The 22,184-nt window shown below is 35.6% G+C and overlaps 1 pseudogene; it reads left to right on the top strand.

The window, feature by feature from the left end:
• LOC123637488 overlaps nucleotides 1-18,445 on the top strand; it is a 40,139-nt pseudogene extending 21,694 nt beyond the window's left edge.
• Nucleotides 18,446-22,184: the final 3,739 nt, after the last annotated feature.

The raw sequence follows: 22,184 nt of genomic DNA, 5'->3' as shown, positions 1-22,184 counted from the left end.
TGCCTGGGCTAGAGTGCTGTGGCGTCAGCCTAGCTCACAGCAACCTCAAACTCCTGGGCTCAAGCAATCCTCCTGCCTCAGCCTCCCGAGTAGCTGGGACTACAGGCATGCGCCACCATGCCCGGCTAATTTTTTTTCTATATATATATATTTTTTTAGCTGTCCAGATGATTTCTTTCTATTTTTTTTAGTAGAGACGGGGTCTCACTGTTGCTCAGGGTGGTCTTAAGCTCCTGACCTCAAGCGATCCTCCCACCTCGGCCTCCCAGAGTGCTAGGATTACAAGTGTGAGCCACCACGCCCAGCCTGTCTTGGATGATTCTGAAGCAGGAAATGAATGCTATCTTTTGGGGGGTATTTTTGTTTGTTTGTTTATGTTTTTTGGTGAGGTTTGTTGTTTTTTTTTTTTTTTTGGCTTTATTAACTGTTGGTTTGCTCTATTGCCTGTTCATGTGCTCTTACAGATGCAACTAATTCATGAAATTTCCGACTTAAAGAATTTAATTAAGCATGTAGAAGTATATAATCAAGATCTAGAGGTGGGCATTCATGTTGGTAATTCTATTAATAAGTAACTAGAACTATAAAACATGCAACATATATGATTTCAGAAAATAGAGGAATTATTTTTGAAATATTAATAACTTTGAATTTTACTATGAATTTAAATTGATATATACAAGTTCTTTTTTAATTCCTTAGAATTCCAATCAGATGCTAAATCATGTTGCCCTCTCCTTTGGTTCTTTTAGAATGAACTAAGTTCAAAAGCAGGCCTGCTTAGAGAAAAGGAAGACCAGATTAAGAAGCTACAGCAATACATAGCCTCTCAGAAGTTAGAAAATATGAAAATGGACTTGTCCTACTCATCAGTAAAAATCAGGGTTATTTTGTTATGTAATCATGTTGGCATTTATAGTATACCATCATCGTAACAAATGCTTATATTGCATTGCTGTAATCAATTACCATATATTTCATTTAATTTGTCAATAACCATATGAGAAAGTGACTATTAGTATAATTAAATGCCATTTTACAGATAAGGTAACATTCATTAAGAGTTGATCATATTCTTTGAAGAAATGTAAGGAAGTTACGGACAAGCTTCCATTAAAAAGCAATAATTTTAAAAATTTTGGATTTTTTTTTCAATTGTTTTATTCAAATTCATGCAGAAGTATATAGTCAAGATCTTAAGATGAGCACTTATATCAGAATTGATAACTGAAGCTATAAAATACATAAGTAATAGAACATGACTTCATAAAATTTATTAATTTAACAGATATGAATGCATTCTCATAATTTAATTGTTTTAACAGTTTGAGTATTTTTTCAGAATTTTATATCTCTAGATTTGAGTTGACATTAAAATTAAATAACACTGAATCTGGTTGTGAAATTGATAATCTCTTTTCAATTTGCTTCCAGTCTGCCTGATTATTTCAAGAATGTATCAGTTTGGTTCTAGTTTTTAACACCCTTTTTTAAGACAACAGTGTCTAGCTGGGACCCTTAAACTTAGTTTCTGTTGTTCTTTTGTTTTCATTTTCATTTTTCAGAGTACTTTTTGTTACTTTCTATTATATTCTTTTTTTGCCTTCTATTTGTCACAAATGTGTCTCTTTAAAAGGGTTCACATCAGTTTACACCACACTACTCTGAGAGCCTGGGTAGGAAGGCTCTTTCATACATTTCTGGAGTATCCATTCATAGCGTGGCAAACAGAATTGCCCAGTTTTTTTCTTATTCATTGAATTCATTTATTCCTTCATTCATGTATTAATTTATTGCCAAAGACACATTGTTGAATTCATGTAAGCTAACGTCACTTTAAAATGCCACTGCTCTCTAAAAATGAAGTTGTGGATTTTTTTATGTATTTGTCATTTGCATTTTCTGTGAGTTGCCTGTTCATATCTTTTTTTATATTTTTCTGTTGGATTGTTTGTCTTTTTCTACTCAATTTCTGGTTTACTATCCTTATTTTTAGCTGTTAACTACTCACCTGTCATGTGTTCGAGAGAATAACTCAAAATAAAAATACGTAGGGAACTTAAACTGCATAGTTGAAACAACAATTGTGTTAACCTTTAATTAAACAGTAACAGATTTCTAAATTATGATACTTCCATACATTGCTTTTGTATTTTGGAAAAATATGACTGGAACTTTTAAAAATATTTTTATTAAGGAAAACATGATTTCTTTTCATTTATTGGTAATTAGCATATTTTTAGTTAGGAATAACATCTATGTACATGTTCCCTAAAGTATTTTCCAACTCCACAAAAATTATATTTCACTGAGGCCCTTTTGTCATCTGTCTAGGAAAACACTGAAGACCTTAAAAAGATGAAACAGATGCTGTTTGGTGCTGAAACTGTAGCCCTTGATGCCAACAGAGTATCAGCCTTGCTTAGCAGTGAAAATCTGGAGCTGAAAGAGAAAATGGTAAGTAATTTTTAAAATATTTATAATAAAGCAGTTGTAATGATCAGTACATTCTTGTGAGTTTGCAGTGTGCTTCTCACTAGAAAGAACTTGCAAGTACATGCAAACAAATGGAAAATGATACTCAGTTATATCAAAGCCACTTGGAGGCAAAAAAGAATATGCAAACTGATCTGGAGGAAGAATTACAATCTGCTTTTATTGAAATAACAAAACTCACCTCTCTTATAGATGGAAAAATTCCAAAAGGTATTTTTTAATTTCAAATATTTCTTTGCAAGTCTGACTTCCTCCAGAAATGTACCTAAATGATTTGACAACTATATTCCAAGTAAGATTAAGCATCCATTATACTCTGACTTTTTAAATAACTTAATATTAAGTTTTAAGATTATTGGTATTGGTATTGGTATTTAAGATATGGGTATCATTGGTATTAGTACTTATAATGATTTCCATGGGCTTCAAATCATAAGGATTTAAAAACTATTTTTCAAATACACTGGGCCTGATCTTAAAAAAGATGATTAAGAGATTATTAAAAACAAATTGTCTATTTCCCAACATTGGCTCTTTATTTAATTTACCAGAACTTCCTAGGTTTGCTCTGTAATTTGGAACTGGAAAGAAAGATTACTGATCTCCAAAAAGAACTGGAAAAAAAAGTTGAAGAAAATGAGACTTTGCAGAAAGAAGTTAATTTGCTCTCAGAATTGAAATCTTTACCCCCTGAAGTAGAAATGCTGAGGAAAGAAGTAAACACATTTTTAAGCACTTAACCTTTGTTTTGAAATAAAAAACATTGTAATAGTACCTTAAATATTTTGATGTCATTTATTTTAAAGTAGCGGCAAGAGACACTGAAACATTTGACTCAACTTGTTAGGAGGAAAAATGAATATAGTTCATCTTTTAATTTGTTCTTATGCTACTGGATGAAAAAATACTTATTCTCAAAGTGTATTTAACAGTATACTTAATAACATAATCCATGTAGCAGCCATTTCTCTATCCTCAAATGGCCCACCCTTAGTCTTTACCTCTTTTTTCTTGGTAGTAGCCAAGACAGTATTGAGGTAAAGGGGCAGCATTGATGTACTTTTAGAGGCCAGTACAAATCTTACAGGCTAGGGAATGTGATTCTGTAAATCCATGGCTATTCTTTCTTTCCACCTTTCTAAAAGAAATAAAAATGGCAAGAATTTGAGTCCTTACTATACAGCAAACATGATGGTGAAGAACTTCAGGAACATTATTTTATTCAGTCATCCTATAAATTCTTTGAAGATAGGTGCTGCTCTTTAGCCCCAACAACCAGTTATCAAACTAATGGTTGAGCCACAGAGATCCGGCTCCTATGCCTGTCATTGTAACCACTGTGCCGTGTTACTCCTCTTTGCTTTGTCTCGCCTTTATCTCTCCTCTTTTTCTCACCTCCCTCTACCTTTATCTTTCACAATGATTAAACAATTTGTAAGCTGGATATGGATTATTTAAATTAATTATTTAAGTAATGCTTTTTAAATAATAATGTTAAACAATTAAGCATTTAAATTATTCATGGATTAAGTTTTGGGACACCTGAGCTGCATTCAAAGTCTTTAGGGAAAAGAAAGAAATCAAATTCTGAGAAAAACAATAAAATACCTGGCACGCAATAAAGTTAGAAAACTCTTTAGAATGATAAGAAATAAAGACACATCCTACTTAAATATTTTCACTGACTGTTCTCCATGCAGTCCTTATTAGAACCAAAGAGATTAGAAAACACAATATTTTTTTTATTTCAGCATATTATGGGGGTACAAAAGTTTAGGTTACGTGTATTGCCCTTCCTCCCTCCCCCGAGTCAGAGCTTCAAGCGTGTCCATCCCCCAGACAGTGCACATCGCACTCATTATGTATGTGTACACCCATCCTCTCCCCCCCCAACATCTGCCCGACACCAGATCAGTGTTATTCCCAAATGTGCTCTTAAGTGATGATCAGTGAAACCAATTTGATGGTGAGTACATGTGGTGCTTATTTTTCCATTCTTGGGATACTTCACTTAGTAGAATGGGTTCCAACTCTAACCAAGAGAACATAAGAGAGTCTATATCCCCATTATTTCTTATAGCTGAGTAATACTCCATGGTGTACATATACCACACTTTATTAATACACTCATGTATTGATGGGCACTTGGGTTGTTTCCACATCTTCGCAATTGTGAATTGTGCTGCTATAAACATTCGGGTGCAGATGTCTTTTTGATAGAATGTCTTTTGTTCTTTTGGGTAGATGCCCAATAATGGGATTGCTGGATCAAATGGTAGGTCTACTTGTATCTGTTTAAGGTATCTCCATATTGCTTTCCACAGAGGTTGCACTAGTTTGCAGTCCCACCAGCAGTGTATGAGTGTTCCTGTCTCTCCATATCCACGCCAACATTTATTGTTATGGGACTTTTTGATAAAGGCCATTCTCACTGGAGTTAAGTGACATCTCATATATTGAAAGTAAACAGACTAAGAGAAATGTGACAATAAGAATACTGTATTGCCTTTCCTCAATCAATTTTTTAATTTAAATGACTTTTTTTCCAGAGAAATTTTTTTCCTGAAAATTGCTCCAATGAATTATACAGTGCTAAATCTTATTTCTTTTCATAGATACATGATAAATCTGAAGAGCTCTGAATAATAACATGAGAAAAAGACAAATTGTTTTCTGAGGTAGTTCATAAGGAGAATAGAATTCAAGGTTTACTTGAAGAAATTGGTAAAACTAAAGATGACTCAACAACTGCCCAGTCAAATTATAAAAGCACTGATCAAGAATTCTAAGATTTCAAAACCTCTCATATGGAATTTGAGCAAAAGTATAAGATGGTCCTTGAGGAGAATGAGAGAATGAATCAGGAAATAGGAAATCTCTCTAAAGAAGCACAAAACTTTGGTATAAGTTTGGATGCTTTGAGGACTGAGGTTAGTACAAGATGCAGTCTAAAGAAATGACCTTTTAGTCTTCTTGGGTTTGTTGTGTGTGTGTGTGTTTGTGTGTGAGTGTGTGCACATGCACATGCACAACCACACTATAAACTGTCTGCTTTTACTGTGTCACATTTACTTTTTTTTTTAAAGCTTTCTCACAAGACCCAAGAACTTCAGCAGAAAACATTTGAGGATCATGAAAGGTTAAGTGAGGTGGAACAGCTGAAGAAACAATTAGAAAATAGAGGCTCTATGCTGCAAACTATAGAAAAGAAGAAAACACTGATTACTGAGAAACTTCAGCAAACCTTAGGAGAAGTAAGAATTTCAACCCAAGAAAGAGATGAACTAAAACAACTCCAAGAGAGCCTTCAAATTGAGAGGGACCAACTCAAAAGTGATATTCAGGATACTGTAAACATGGTAAGGTTTTGGTTGATTAAACTTTGAAAAATCAGGGCCTCTGAAAACATTTTAAGAGCCATCATTTATTATTTATGATCAAGTAGTAACTATAAAATAATTTTGTTTTGTATGCTAATGGAAATTGTTTTACATTTCTCTGACAAAGTATATAGACACTCAAGAACAATTACGAAATGCTCTTGAGTCTTTGAAACGACACCAAGAAACAATTAACACACTAAAATTGAAACTTTCTGAGGAAACTTCCAGGAATTTGCATATAGTGGAAAACAGGAGAAACTAAAGAATTTCGGCAAAAGGTAAAGGGTGTTTATTTTCAGAGTTTTCGTATACTTATATATAAGCTTTCCCTTTAACCTCAAACACTTAAGTATGTAATGATAATTTTGGTTTTATTTGTTATTATTCACAATGGCAAGAACTAACAATATTTTTACAAGTTTAACCCTAATGTCTTTGAAATAACTTTGAACATAACTGTTTACAATCAATTTGAAAAGGAAAGGACAAAAAAGTAGTTCAAACTTTGGATAGCTGATATTTTTGAGACCTGATGTATTTTAAATATCTTTAAAAGCCCCTCTGAATTCTAACAAGATAATAAAGATTGACTTTTAATAATTATGGCTAAAGTATTTATTTTATGTCAGATTTTTCTGTACTAAATTTGCTTAGAGTTCACAATTCAGTCCATTACAGAGGGGATTGCCTATAATGTTATAAAGGGTTTTATTTACAATGCATTTCTATTTTCTCAAAATTCTTTTAAAATATATGGTCAATGGTATTTTTATGTATATAGTTCAGTAGTATTAAGTTCAGTCACACTGTTATACCACCAATGTCCAGAACTCTTTTTGCAAAACTGAAACTCTATACCCATTAAACAACAGGCTCCCCAATTCCCCCTTTCTCCAGGCCCTTGCAACTACCATTCTATTTTCTGTCTCTATGACTGACTGTGCTGGGTACCTTATAAAAGTGGAATCATGCAGTATTTGTCTTTTTGTGACTGGCTTATTTCAATTAGTATAGTATCTTCAAGGTTCATTCAAGGTTCACATGTTATAGCATGTGTTAGAATTTTCTTCCTTTTGCGGTGAGTAATTTTTCATTGTATGTACAAGGGGGCATGGAAGAGTTTGTAGAAAATGGAATTAAAAGGTAAAAATTAAAAATATGAACTTTATTTTTGAACACAAGCTCCATCAAAATCAAGACACTTTTGTACCAGCCATTTAGTCCATCCATAAAGAACTGAGAGTCCTGGGAATTTAAACATGTCAGTGCAGTCTTTTTTACATCATTAATTGAAGAAAAATGAGTACCCTTTAAAGACTTTTTTAAGATTATGAAACAAAAAGAAGGCAGAAGTGGCCAAATCAGGACTGTAAGGTGAATGCCTGATGATTTCCCATCAGAGCTCTCCCAGAATTGTCCTCATTTGATACGAGGAATGAGCAGGAGCATTGTTGTGGTAAAGGAGGATTATCTCATGAAACTTTCCTGGGTGTTTTTCTGCAAAAGTTTTGGCTAACTTTCCTAAAACACTCTCATAATAAGCAGATGTTATTGTTCTTTAGCCCTCCAGAAAGCAACAAATAAAATGCCTCAAGTATCCCAAAGAACTGTCACCGATCTTTGCTTTTACTGGTCTGTGTCTGCTTTGACTGGACCACTTCCACCGCTTGGTGGCCATTGCTTTGGTTGTGCTTTCTCTTCAGGATTATACCGGTAAGGCCAGGTTCCGTGTCCTGTTAAAATTCTTCAAAGACATACTTCCAGATCTTGATCCCACTTGTATAAAATTTCCATTGAAAGCCCTGCTTCTGTCTGCAGCTGATCTGGTTGCAACAGTTTTGATGCCCATCAAGTGGAAAGTTTGCTCAACTTTAACTTTTCAGTCAGAATTGTACAAGCTGAACCAATTGCGGTGTCTGTGGTGTTGGCTATTGTTTCTGATGTTGTCTATCCTCTTCAATTAAGGCACAAACAAGATTAATTTTTTCCTTGCAAACTGATGTGGATGGTCTGTTGCAGTGGGCTTCATCTTCAGCATTGTCTCATCCCCTCCTAAAACACGTTATCTATTAGTAAACTGCTAGTTTCTTTGGGACATTGTTCCCATAAACTTTTCATAAAGTATCAATCATTTCACCGATTCTTCCACCTAAGCTTCACCACAAATTTGATGTTTGTTTTTGCTTCAATTTTAGCAGGATTCATGTTGCTCTGATAGGGACTCTTCTCAAACTGATGTCTTACCCTTCTTACTGCCTCAAACTAGATCCTGTTCAGACATGTTATAAGAAGTTAGTATAAATTTATTTTGGTGCAAAAAATTTTGAAATCTGTTCATAGATTTGTCATAATATGCACTTTCCATGAACTTCTTGAAGTCCCCTCGTATATACCACATTTTCCTTATCTATTCATCCATCACGGAATCACAGACACTTGGGTTGCTTCAAACTTTTGGCTATTGTGACTAATGCTGCTTTGAACATAGGTGTACAAATATGTCTTTGAAACCCTGCTTTCAATTCTTTTGGATACATATCCAGAAGTAGACTTGCTGGATCATATGGTAATTCCATTTTTAATTTTTTGAGGAAGGACCATAATGATTTTCATACAGCTGCTCCATTTTACATTCCCACCAACAGTGCACAAATATTCTATTTTATCCACATCCTTACCAACACATTATTTTCTATTTTTTTTTGGTAGTAGCCATGCTAATGGATGTGATGTGGTATCTTATTGTGGTTTTAATTTGCATTTTCTAATGATTAGTGATATTGAATGTCTTTATATGCTTGTTAGCCATTTGTATATCTTTGCAGATGTGTCAGTTCAAGTCTTTTGTCTATTATTTTTAAATTGGGTTGTTTGAGTTTTGTTGTTGCATTGTAAGAGTTCTTGATATATTCTGGATATTACCCTTTTTTCAGTTATATGACTTGCAAATACTTTCTCCCATAGATTGCCTTTTCAGTCTGCTGATTGTGTCTTTTAATACACAGAAGTTCTTCATTTTGATGTATGTAGTCAGATTTATCTATGTTAATTTTATTGCCTGTGCTTTGATATCACATCCTGGAAATTATTGCCAAGACCCCTCTGTGTTTTCTTCAAAGAATATTCCCCTATGTTTAGGTCTTTAATTTATTTTCAGTAAACTTTTATACGTATAGTATAAGGTCAGGATCCAACTTTATTTTTTTGCATGTCGATAGTTTTCCCAACATCATTTGTTGAAGAGACTGTCCTTTCCCCATTAAGTATTTCAAGAATGCCCCTTTCCCTGGCATTTGTTGGCGATCTTGTGACCATATACACAAGGGTTTATTTCTGGGCTTTCTATTCTTTCCATTGTTTTATATGCCTGTCTTTATGCTGGTACCATACTGTTTGATAACTGTAGCTTTATAGTTAGGTTTTGAAATCGGGAATTATAAGACCTCCAACTCTGTTCTTTTTTAAGATTGTTTTGTCTGTTTGGGGCCCCTTGAGATTCCCTGTAAATCTTAGGATAGATTTTTCTGTTTTTACAAAAGGCGTCATTGGGATTTTGACAGAGATTGCATTAAATCTGTAAATGGCGTTGGGCAGTATTGACATCTTAATAATATGAAGTCTTCCAATCCATGAACATGGATGTCTTTCCATTTGTGTCTTCTTTAATTTCTCTCAGCAACACTTCTAGGTTTCAGTGTACAAGCCTTTTGTCTCCTTGGTCAAATAAATATGTGTGTACATTTATATATTACTATCCTGTAAAATGAGCTGCTGCTTTTCCCCATTTACTCTAGAGCACAATCCTGCCTTGGAAAAGAAGATTTTTCTATTTCTGTCTCCCAATGCTTCAGTACTTCTCTCCTATAAAAACATTTTCACTTCTGCCATATCTTATGTCTTGGCTTATTTATAATTAACCATGAACCAAAAGAACTTGACCTTGATTTGAAATTTTTAACTTCTACTTTTATGGTGGGAAGGTTTTTTGAGTAGATTTTTGAAAATAAGATGCAACAATCAGTGACTACTTTGAGTAAATCCAAAATGCAATTACAGGACCCTATAGGAAAGGGGCAATAGAGGAGGAAAGAGGGTAAAGGAGTGTTATACTCACTGGGAACTGCTAGATCCTCTGTTATCAAGTTCGTTCTGGAATCATCCATCCATGTCAATAAAAAGATCTAGCTATGGATTCTTTGGGGCAATTGTGTTCATTAGGGGTCCTGTAGTCTGGGATGCAAGACTGAGATCATTTGGTTTTCTATCATGTTCATGCTGGAATTGGCCATGAATATATAAGAGTGGGTGTGGAAATTTCCAGGGGTCCCTCTGTCCATCTGGGCACCAGGGGCTGTATCAGTAGACCTATCATGAATCCGCCTGCAGTGCTCATTTTCAATCCTGCTCAATGTGTCTCTGGAAATGTAGTTCCTTCAGCATATCCCAACAAAAATTTTAAACTTTGTGGTTAGTAAACTTATTCTCCTATAAAGGACAAAATTTTTTTCTTTATGTAATAATTATATCTGTTAGATTTTACTCATAACCATGGTAGGTGAAATGCCTTTTAGGCTAAATTCAGATTGGAATGTACCTTTTTTTTTGGAGACAGAGTCTCACTGTTTTGCCCTGGCTAGAGTGCTGTGGCGTCAGCCTAGCTCACAGCAACCTCAAACTCCTGGGTTTAAGCTATCCTACTGCCTCAGCCTCCCGAGTAGCTGGGACTCCAGGCATGCACCACCATGCCCAGCTAATTTTTTGTATATATTTTTAGTTGTCCCGATAATTTCTTTCTATTTTTTTAGTAGAGACAGGGTCTCACTCTTGCTCAGGGTGGTCTTGAACTCCTGACCTCAAGCGATGCTCCCACCTCAGCCTCCCAGAGTGCTACGATGACAGGCGGGAGCCACCCAGCCTGGAATGTACCTTGACTATCGCTACAGAATACTCTGTCTCCGTCTGCTTTGTATTTATGTATACTGTTGTTTTTAGGAATAAAGATGCGACATTCTAAATTATGATATCTAACAGACTAATCCCAAAGATTATGTATGCCGGACCTTAATTTCTCATGTAGTTAGCTCTGTGCTCACCATTGTCAGAAGCTCATGCATATTGCCAACAATAAAAGGGTAGTTCAATAACATATGGTTTATCTGTATCCACTCTAGAGAATGAAGCAGCTACTAAAAATTATGATTTGAAGATTACATAACAGTATGGGAAAATAGATATGATCTAAGTAGATAGAAAAGACAAGCTAAAAATAAACATGTGTATAAATTAATTACAATAGCTATACTTAAGAAAAAATTTTAATAGAAAAAACTCTGGAAGGAAATATATCAGAATTCTAATAGTTGGTTATAAGAAGTTGCTAATATTAGATGTCTTTCCTTTATCTTTCCGTTCTTTTCTAATGTGATTATAGATCATCATAAAAACTGTTAAATACGTGTGTGGCCAATATGGAGCTGAACATGTTTAGTGGGCTAATGTAGGTTATGGAATATTTCCCTAATGTCGTGCCAACAATTGCAATGCCAGTCTCTGTCTCCCTTTCCCAATGAGTTCATATTTTAGGTTACTTTTGGTTGGTTATGACTTATTAATATTTATGGATACCTGAATGTATATAATATGCTTTTCTTATCAGTGTATAAAAATAAGTATATTAAGAAAAGATGAATTATGCTATTATATTATGAGATAGGTCTCTATCAAAATTATTTTACCCTCTACACATAATAACACTCTCTAGCCTTTTGTGAGTACAATTGCCTCTGAAAATATAGATTTGCTGGGAGTGGGGGATAAGGAATGATTTCCAGCTTTGGGGTAGGGGGGAATAGGTAAAGTGATAGAGTTCAAAGTTGCCTATTCCACTCCTATCATAGTAAAAAAACAAACTACTAGTAGTATGAAACTTAGAAAGTATTTATGGAAGAGATGTACAAAGGAAAGGCAAATATCTTTTATTTATTATGTAATTGGTTTGAAGTAAGTGAATATGCATACAGTCAGGTTAACCTATCATATGTGAAGATAATTATTATAGTAATTCTTATCAGTGAACAGGCACGAGAGCAGAAACCCAAATGGAGCCAGCCATTTGGGTGCTAAACCTGGTTATGTCTCTCTGAGTGACCGTGGGCAAGTGACTTTACCTCTCTGAAGTTCAGTTTCTTCATCTCTCAAATGGGGATTATAATAATGCCTACCTCATAAAGTGATAATCAAGATTAAATGTCTTAAGATATGAGAATAGTACCTGGTACATATTATTAATATTACTGAAGTTGTTGTTATTAACTACAACTTTACTATATTTGTATTTTAGATGGATGGCATAGATAAAAAAAGGAATTTGGATGGTAAAAACACCCAAACACTGATTGCAGATGTTAAGGATGATGAAATAATTGAGCAACAGAGGAAAACAGGAGAAAAATGAACTCCAACAAATGTTAGAGAGTACTACAGTGGAAAAGAAACAATTGAAGACTGACCTAAAGGAAAATGTCAAAATGGTAGGATTTAGCACCGTATATTGGCAATACATTTTCATCTTTGTTTTAGATTTTTATCAACTTTATTTAAGTATAATTTACTGGCAATAAATGTATCTGATGGAAGTGTACAGTCTGATGACCTTTGACAAAATGTCTTTACCTTATGTAGTCCCCACCCCAGTCAAGATAGAAAATATTTTCATCATCCCAAAAAGTTTCCTCACACCCCTACCAGCTGATCCTCATCTCTCCTTTTGCCCCAGATACCATCCTGATGTGTTCACCTCATTCTGTCTTTTCTAGAACTTCATACAAGTAGAATCATGTAGTATGTAATGTTTTGTGTTTGACTTGTTTCTACATTGCTTTTTATTGCGAGTATTAGTCCATTGTACGAATGTGCCTCTGTTTTTTTTTTCTTATTCCTTCTCCTATTGATGGAAATCTGGGTCACTTCCAGTATTTGGCTATTATGAAAAAAACTTTGTAAACATTCTTGTACAACTCTTTTTATGTATATATATTTGTTTTTTATTTCTCTAAGGTAAGTATCTTAATGCAATTGCTGGGTCATAGGGAGGTGTATGTAACTTCATGAGAATTTGCTAGGTTGATCTCCAAAGTAGTTACACCATTTTACATTCCCATCAGTAAATTAAGAGAATTCTGGTGGCTCCACATCCTTCCTCACCAACACTTCCTATTTATTGTTGCTTTTAATTTTAGCCATTCTAGTGGGTGTGTGCTTTGTTTTAATTTGTCTTTCCCTAATGACAGAAGATGTTGAACACTTTTTCTTATGCTCATTGGCCATTGTACATCTTCTTCTATAATTTATGTGTTCTCTCAGTGGTGTGCTGTAGATTTTCAGTGAACAGGTTTTACATATTTTGTTAAATTTATTCATAAATGTTTCTCTTATCTATGCTGTCATACTGTTTTAATTTCATTTTAATTGTTTATTGTTGGTGTTTGCCAGTATTTTCACACCTAATTTAGTTTCTGTATCTTTGTTTAGGAGCAATATAATGTATAGGTTGAAATTAATATTTGGAGAAGTTCACTATGGATCACAGTCAAACTTGACCATTTGTGTTTTAATTTTCTAAGTTTCTTGGTATTGTCAACTTGGTCAAAAGAGCTGAATGTAAATAAGCATACAAACAAAAACTATATTCTCTTCTCTTTCTCTGGCTAGTTTTTTTTTTTTATCTTGATATGAGAATGTCCCTGTGTGAGCTTACTGACTGGGATTAGCCCAAGACATGCCCTCAAAGGGTGGCTGCCATTCTGAGCTTGCTGGTGATCAGTGCCGCAAATCAAAGCCATCCCAGTGTTTGGAACCCATAGCTACAATCTCATTATTAGTCGATGATAGTTTGGCGAAGTCTTTTTTAGCTGACAGGCAGAAGTGAGCTAAGCTCTCATGATGGAATGCAAAATCCAGTTCTAATTCTCACAATAGGAATGTAAATTGAACAATAAAGAAACAATATATAAAACATATTCTTGGCATCTATATGATTAAGGACTCACTTTCTTTTTTGAATTAGTCTTTTCCAAAATAGTTTACCCTGATGTCTTCATTTGTAGGCTGAGGTAAATGCTGATTTTTACCTGATTTCATAAATATAAGTTAATATTTATTTTAATATCAACTTTTTTTTAATTCTAGACCATGGAAAACCAAGAAGAATTAAGAATTCTTAGACACAAACTTAAAAAGCAACAAGAGATAGTTGCTCAAGAAAAGAGCCATACCATAAAGAAAGAAGAAGAGCTTTCTAGGACCTGTGAGAGACTGGCAGAAGTTGAAGAAAAGCTAAAAGAAGAGGTGCATTTTAAAAATTATCTTCCTGGCTATTTTTCCTGACTAAATTTTTTTTTGGTAATGTATTTTGATTCCCATAGACCTAAATCCAGAAATAACATGTACCTCCCAAATGAACAGATCTTAATGCTAATATTTTAGACAATTTCAACTTACACTGAGATCTAAGTTAACATACTTTGTGAGGATTGTATTATTCTAGAGTCTTTAGGTGAGAGATGGCCTGTATCATTTAAAGAAATCGTATATATTCATTCATCGAATATATATTGAGCACTACCGTGGACCAGGCACTGAGATGCATTAGACAACAAAACAAATATCCTCTATTTATAAGATATATTAGTCATTCCCTAAAATGTAAAATTTAGGACTATCACCATGTCTTTGATGTTTGCAGTTTCCTGAATCATTTATTTTATAGAAGTAAAGTGCTGTTGTAATATTTGCGTAAGAGCTAAGACCCCTGTAACAACCTGAGCATTTTAGCCCGGGTGATTCTAAAATGCACCCGCAAAGATATTTCTAGATAAGCTGAGGGCAGTGCCACATGTATTATAGATAATATATTGTGGTCTCTATTGTTCTCCTGTCAAGTGTTTTTTTTCCTAATATGTGTTTTCTTTTCATTCTGATCCCTCTCACCATTTCACCTAATTGAGTTTACTAAAACCTTATATCTATTTCATACTTCTCCTAAAGAAGTAAAATCAATAGCCTGTGAAGGTCAATGTCTCAGTATTTTGGGGGGTCACCCCTCATAAGCATTTTATTAGACATGAAAGTAAATCATCCAAAAAGTTTTTAAGAGAGTGAGGAATTAGTTATTTGATAGCTATATATGTACAGTTAATTAGTCTCTTTGCTTTTTTACTTTATCTCATTTTCCCCTTACCTCCTTAATGAACCTGTATCAGTGTCCTAGGGCTGCCACATCAAATTGCCATAATTGGCAGCTTACAACAACAGAACTTTGTTCTGTCACAGTTCTAGAAACTGGAAGTCCAGAATTGAAGTGTCAGCAGTGCCATGTTCCTTCTGAAGGCTTTAGGGAAGGCTCCTTGCCCCTCCTAGCTTGCGGTGTCTCCCAGCCCCCGTGGCGTTCCCTGGCTTGTTACTGCATCCCTCCAGCCCCTGCCTCCATCTTCACATACCTTTTAATCCATGTCTTTATGTGTCCGTTTCTGTCTCTTATAAATACACTCTCATTGGATTGAGAGACTACTCAGTAGGGTCTCTTCTTAATCATAATCTAATTACATCTGCAAAGGCCCTATTTCCAAATAAATCCATATTCTGAGGTTTTAGGTAGACATGAATTTGGGTGGGACACTATTTAGCCCACTACAGACACGTATGCCTGGAAGATTCGTTTACTTTTAGTGATACTTGCCTGTTTCCTGTGGGGAGGGGAGGCAGGGCTATTAATGATTTTGCATAAGAATCTTGAGAGAATGCAGGCAAAACGGTAATTATAAAACTTGCACATTTTAAGAGCCAGCAACTCCAAGAAAAACAGCAAGAACTTCTTAGTGTACAGGAAGAGTGAGAGGCAGGAAAAGGTGAATGAACTGGAGAATTTAAAGAATGAGTTAAAGAATCAAGAATTAACGATGGAACGTATGGAAATGGAGCAACTTAAGTTGACTCAGAAACTTCATGAAAATTATGAGGAAATGAATTCTATAACCAAAGAAAAAAATGATCTGAAGCAGTTACAGGAATCATTTGAAACAGAGAGAGACCAACTTAAAGGATATATAAGAGAAATTGAAGCTACAGTAAGTTATACCCTTTTCCTTCATCTGTTAAATGTTTCTTTCAAAAACTGAGCAAAGGGGGAGGCAATGTTGGGATAATGTTGTTACATTTCTTAAATTTCACTTGCGAATTAAGGACCTACAAACAAAAGAAGAACTAAAAATTGCTCATATGCATCTGAAAGAACACCGAGAAACTGTTGATGAACTAACAAGAAGCATTTCTGAGAGGACAGCTCAAATAATAAGTATTCAGCAGGACTTAGAAAAATCCAAAACCAAATTACAAGAAAAGGTATGTCTTTTCTTCTTCTCATCCTTTGATACTTCTTCCTTCCTTTCTCCTTTAAAGAAAAGATAAGCGGCAAGTAGTGGCTAAGTTATAGTTCATTCATTTATTTGGTAAGGATTTGTTGAGTGTCTAAGGTGTCAGGCATAGTCCTAGGTTATGGAAATACAATGGGAACAAGGTGGACTAAATCCCTATGATCCATTTGTAGTGGAAGAAAATAGCTGATACATAAGCAGGCGAATGTACAAGATAACATCAGATAATGGTAAATGCTATGGAGAAATGAAGCATTGGGATAACTGGGCCAGCGTGTTAAACGCCTACTCTGTGCCCAACATTGAGACTATGGATATAAATAAGACATCGTTCTGTGCCCCTGATATAGGCATGCAGAAAATCCCTCAAGTCCAATATGGTAAATACAGAAATATGATAATGCGAAATTACATGGTCCCACTAATGACCATGGAAAGGGGAATAAATCTGTACACATAGAAAAATTGAAAAGTTGCATGGGTGCCCATTTGAAAATGGGAACCGTGTATTTATTGGAATACAGCCTGCTTAACTCTGATTTTTCTCTTGTAGCATTTGGAAACTAGTATAGAAATAACGGTGCAACTGACTGTATCAACAGTTTGTTGGTAAAGCATAAGGATTGGTTCTAAGCTGGAAAGAAAATTACGATAGAAAATGCCTAGCAGAAAAGTCATAAATAGCTTGAGTTGGAAATGAGGGACAATGAATAGATAGGAGTTTGTGACCCAAGGTAGGCTCTGAGGGTTCAAGATCACTTTCATTGTTGTCGAAAGTATCCTGATCTTTTCCCTTTAAAAATTATGATAGTAATAGTGACCTTCAAACAGTAACCTTGGTATTTTATCAATGTCATAAGATCCCAGAGCTTCATGAGGAGCAGGAGCTATTTCCCAATGCGAAAGCAGTCAGCTTGTCTCAGGAAACAATAAATGAATTGGAGTTATTGAAAGAACAGTCCACAACCAAGGACTCAACAACACTGGTAAGCATAGGAACAGAAAGGCTCGGGTTGACTGAGAAACTTCAAGAAAGTCGTGAAGAAATAAAATCTCTAACTAAGGAAAGAGAGAACTTAAAAGAATAAAAGAAGCACTTGAAGTTGAAAATGACCACCTGGAAGCAGACATTAGAGAAACTAGGGCTAAAGTCACTGTTATCTTTTCCTCCCATTTAATAAATATTTTATAAGAGAAGACAGCTGTTTTCTTAAATATTCAAAGATGATTTTGAAAAAGCTGTGCTAAATTACAAGAAAGGGTAAATCCAAAAACGCATCATTTCTTTCCTCCTTTAAACCTGCTCCTCCAGCATCCCGTGAAGCGTGGGTGTCCTTCTCGTCGCTTCAGTCAGGAATCCGGGAGTCACCCCTGCCGGTGGTATCCCTTCCTCTCTGCTCATTCTATACTCCAAGCACCAAACTCATTGATTTGAGAGTGTGAGAGTGAGTGTGTGTGTGTGTTTAAAATCCTCCCACTTTTCTCTCCACATTGCCACCACTCTATTCCAGGCCACCATCATTGCTTTCCCTGGCTTTCTGCATCAGCCTCCTAACCAGTCTCCCCACATTCATTCCCACACTTCTCTGCTCCGGTTTCCATTCTGAGCCCAAGTGATCTTTTCTTCTTAAATTCCTTTAATATCTTATTGTTGCTTTTAAAATGAAGACCAGGATCCTCTACATGGGCTGTGAGGTCCTGGGTCCCAGACCTTGCTGGTCTCTAGACTTCCTTCAGCCCACTCTTCCTCCTGCTCCTTGTGCTCCAGCAACACTTGCTGGTTGCTCTTTCTCATCTCATCGCCTTCAGACACTGATCTCTCACCTGCAGTGCTCTCTTATTCCTTTTTGCCTAAGTAATATTGTTATTCTTCAGATCTCGGCTGTAGCTTTCATCCCTTAGGAAGCCTTCCTCATGACTCACAGTAGGTTAGGTTTCACACTGGTGCCTGGAGAACTCAGCACCTCTATTTGGTAAGATATGGCATAAAATCTATCTTTGTTCCTAAAAGTGTAAGCAAAAGGCAGAGATCATGTAAGTTTCATTTATCATTTTGTCTCCAACCTCTAATAGGATACTGACAACAGAGGGAGCCCTCAGTAAAAAAGTGTTAAATACCTGAATGGAAGAGTGGGAGGGTGGAAAGATTGCTCTGTAAATGAGTCATTGAATCCTACCTTAATTGTTTTAGGAAGTATTCTGATTTCTTTTCCTATAAAATAAAATCTCTCCAAATATCAACTGTATTGGTTTTTTTGGTTTTTTTGTTTGTTTGTTTTATTTTTTGAGACAGAGTCTCGTTCTGTTGTTCGGGCTAGAGTGAGTGCCCTGGCGTCAGCCTAGCTCACAGCAACCTCAAACTCCTGGGCTCAAGCAATCCTACTGCTTCAGCCTCCCGAGTAGCTGGGACTACAGGCATGCGCCACCATGCCCGGCTAATTTTTTTTTCCTATATATATTGTTAATTGGCCAGATAATTTGTTTCTATTTTTAGTAGAGATGGGGGTCTCGCTTCTGCTCAGGGTGGTCTCGAACTCCTGACCTGGAGCGATCCACCCGCCTCGGCCTCCCAGAGTGCTGGGATTACAGGCGTGAGCCACTGTGCCCGGCCCTGTATTGTTGTTTGATTCTCTTAAGATCCAAGAGTCTCAAGACCAACATGAACAGTCCTTCAATATGAAAGAAAAAGACAATGAGACTACTAAAATAAAGAATGAGATGGAGCAATTAAAGGAGGAGTTCAAAGCCAAAGATTCAGCACTACTAAGAATAGAAATGGAAAAGCTCAGTTTGTCCAAGAGACTTCAAGAAAGTTATGATGGAGTGAATTCTGTAGCTAAGGAGAGAGATGACCTACAGAGACTGCAAGAAGTTCTTCAGTCTGAAAGGGACCAACTCAAAGAAAACATACGAGAAGTTGTAGCTAAAGTAGGTTTCATCTGTTCACCATATTTTTTTATAAATATTTCGTAAGCAAATATTTTCATAAGCACTACAGCTTTGGAAAAAGGTGTTAGTTGTAGTATAATGGCTATAATTTTTCTATAAATTTCTTGGAATTTCCTCTAATAAAGCACCTGGAAGTGGAAGAAGAACTTAGTTGCTCATTGTTGCCTGAAAGAACAAGAGGAAACTACTGATAAGTTGAGAGTGACTCTTTCAGAGAGAGACACTGAAATATCACTCATTCAAAACAAGTTAGAGTCATTGACTGTGCCCCATTCCCTTTATATCCTGTGCTTAAAGGGGACTATGCCAATTTTAGTGTCCACCAGAACAGCAAGTCCTAGTTAGCTCCAGTCCAGAAGCTGATCTTGACAAGAGAATCCCTCCTGCCAACCTGTAGTTAACTTGAAAACTTACATGTAAACGCAGCTTCTCAGGATCTGCCAAAACTAGGTTGGAACCGCAGGGGTGGCCGCTAGCGAGCCCTGACCCATCTGGATGTCAGACCTTCATCCTTGAACCTAGTGTCAGGGTTATGGGACTAGCCAGAACATGCTGAATGGGGTCCCCTCCATCACCACTGCCACTACCACGTTTATCCCTTAATTTGCCAGTACATGCACTGGGAAAAGTATCAAAACAGTAGCCACCCCAAACCACAGATCAGAAGTGGAAAAAATATACTGGCAAAGGCATGAGTTTACCAGCGATGTCATTTCAGTGAATGGACCAGGAAATGCAGACCAAAGCAATAGAATGACAAAATGATGATTTATTCGAGGAAAAGTCAGCCATTTTACCCAGTGGCTCAGCTAAATTGTCACATTTCAATTATGGATATTTATGGCACATATAAAGTGATCTTGCAGGTAAAAAGTTCAGCTGGCAATGCATTAATGACCTCCAGGTTCATCTGGTATTTCCAGTTTTTATGTTTGTAGAATGAGAGTGAAAAGGAAAAAAAAAGTTTTCACTCCTGTTGAACACAAACACTGTGTGTGACAAACACAGTTTGCTTCCAAGCTGGAGGTGTCTTTGTGATTAATGGCTTATTTAAATTTTTAGTATGGGTAATGGGTAAAGGAGGACTTTTAAAAATAAAAGCCCTGGGTTCTAGCTCTGATACTTGCCCTGCTCAAATCAATTATGTTTTAGTTTGAGTCCCTGTATCTTGCTGTGCTCTGATTTCTTCAACCTATGTGACATAGAAATTGTGGGAAGAAATGAAAGAGGTGGGTGAGGGAAAAAACATCTTGTGAAGTTCTTTGAGTTTATTGGAAAGTTCTGCAGTATTGTTCCTTATGTTCAAAGCACTTTATAAGAAATAACTAATCAAGAAACTCTTATTAGTTTTTTTAATGTTCATTTTGATGATGGTAGTGTGCTGTAGCTAAAGTTTGCCTTTGTGGAAGACTTTACATTGTACATTCCTCTGAAAGGGGATATGAAAGAATTTGTTTACTACAATATACTCAGGATCTGGAATAGTGTCTGGTACATGGTAAACCCTCAAGAAATATTGAATGATATAAAAGAAGAGCCTACTTAGCAAATCTTTAAAGTAATAGTATATTAGTTATATATAGATTGTACACAAATTATCCATTTATGGAGAAGATTTAAGCAAATCTTTCTGTTAAGTCCACTAACAGGCATTGAGACAATAAATATTGCAATTAAAAAATGTAACCTATTGCTCTCATCTCCTCATCCCTTTTAGTTTAATACTTGCAGAGTTTTCAGTTAATATTGGTATAAAATTTTGTAGTAGAGGAAAGGAAATATTTCACATAGAGTGTATTGTATTCTTGCCACTGAGTCACAGGTAAGGCACGCGAGTAAGGAAGGCTCACCTTCTGACTTTGTTTTGTTAAGGTTTCATTACAGCCCTGGCTTACAGTCTTAACATGTGCCTTCCCCACAGATAATTATTAATAAATTATCTCCTTTGGCTTTCATTACTTTCGTTTCTTTATGAGAAGGTATTATCCATTCAGCTGAGCAAGCAGAAAAGCGGAGCGCGGTCCTGCCCTTTCATGTTTTTAAGCAAGTTCCTTCACTTCTCCAGGTTTTGACTTTCATGCTCTACAATCCGAGCTGGCAAACTAAAGACCAAAAAACAAATCTAGTCCACCACCTGTTTTTATAAATCCCGTGAGCTAAGGATAGTTTTTATATTTACAAATAGTAGGAAAAAATCAAGAGAAGTGTATTGCATAGCATATAAAGTTATATAAAATTCAAATATCAGAATCTATAAGGTTTTATTGGAACATAACCAGGTTAACTTGTTTACGTATTTTCTATAGCTGCTTTCACACTGTAACAGCAGAATTGAGTGTTTTGACAGAGACCATATGGCCCTCGACATCTAAAATATTTACTAACTGGCCCTTTCCAGAAAAAGTTTGTTGACCTCTGGTTTTGGTTGTTTAACTAATGGAAGAATTTTCTTAAGCTACATAAAATGAAGCTATATGTAAGCTTTTAAAATGAATTTGGTAAGACAAAAAAATTTTCTGAATCAAAAGCTAAACTAGTTTTACATCAAAAACATTCCGGCTGCCTCCTTCAAGTACTATTTCAGGTTTTTAAGTTGACATTCTAGTATTCTGGTTTCAATCAGAATTTCAACCACAAAAATAAAGAAAGATGAGGCAGAGTCAATTCTGCCTGATCGGGAGTCAGAATGGAATTCTTGAGTAGATTAGACTCCAGTTTTAATTTTGGTTCTACCACTTATTACCCAGGAAATACAGTACTTAACTTTTTTGAGCTTCAGTTTTCTTATCTGTAAAATGGCAATAAACATATTTAATAGTTATTTCTAGGAAACCACAGGTATTAATTTGGTGATTTTGCTTCAGACCAATATTCCTTAAATATTTATTTGCTGTTTTTCAGTGGGAGTAAAAAGAAACTGATTTTC

The sequence above is a fragment of the Lemur catta genome, chromosome 4 (assembly GCF_020740605.2).
Source record: "Lemur catta isolate mLemCat1 chromosome 4, mLemCat1.pri, whole genome shotgun sequence".
Lineage (NCBI taxonomy): Eukaryota > Metazoa > Chordata > Mammalia > Primates > Lemuridae > Lemur > Lemur catta.
The sequence above is the reverse complement of the archived record's forward strand: the minus strand, read 5'-3'. Positions and strand labels throughout refer to the sequence as shown.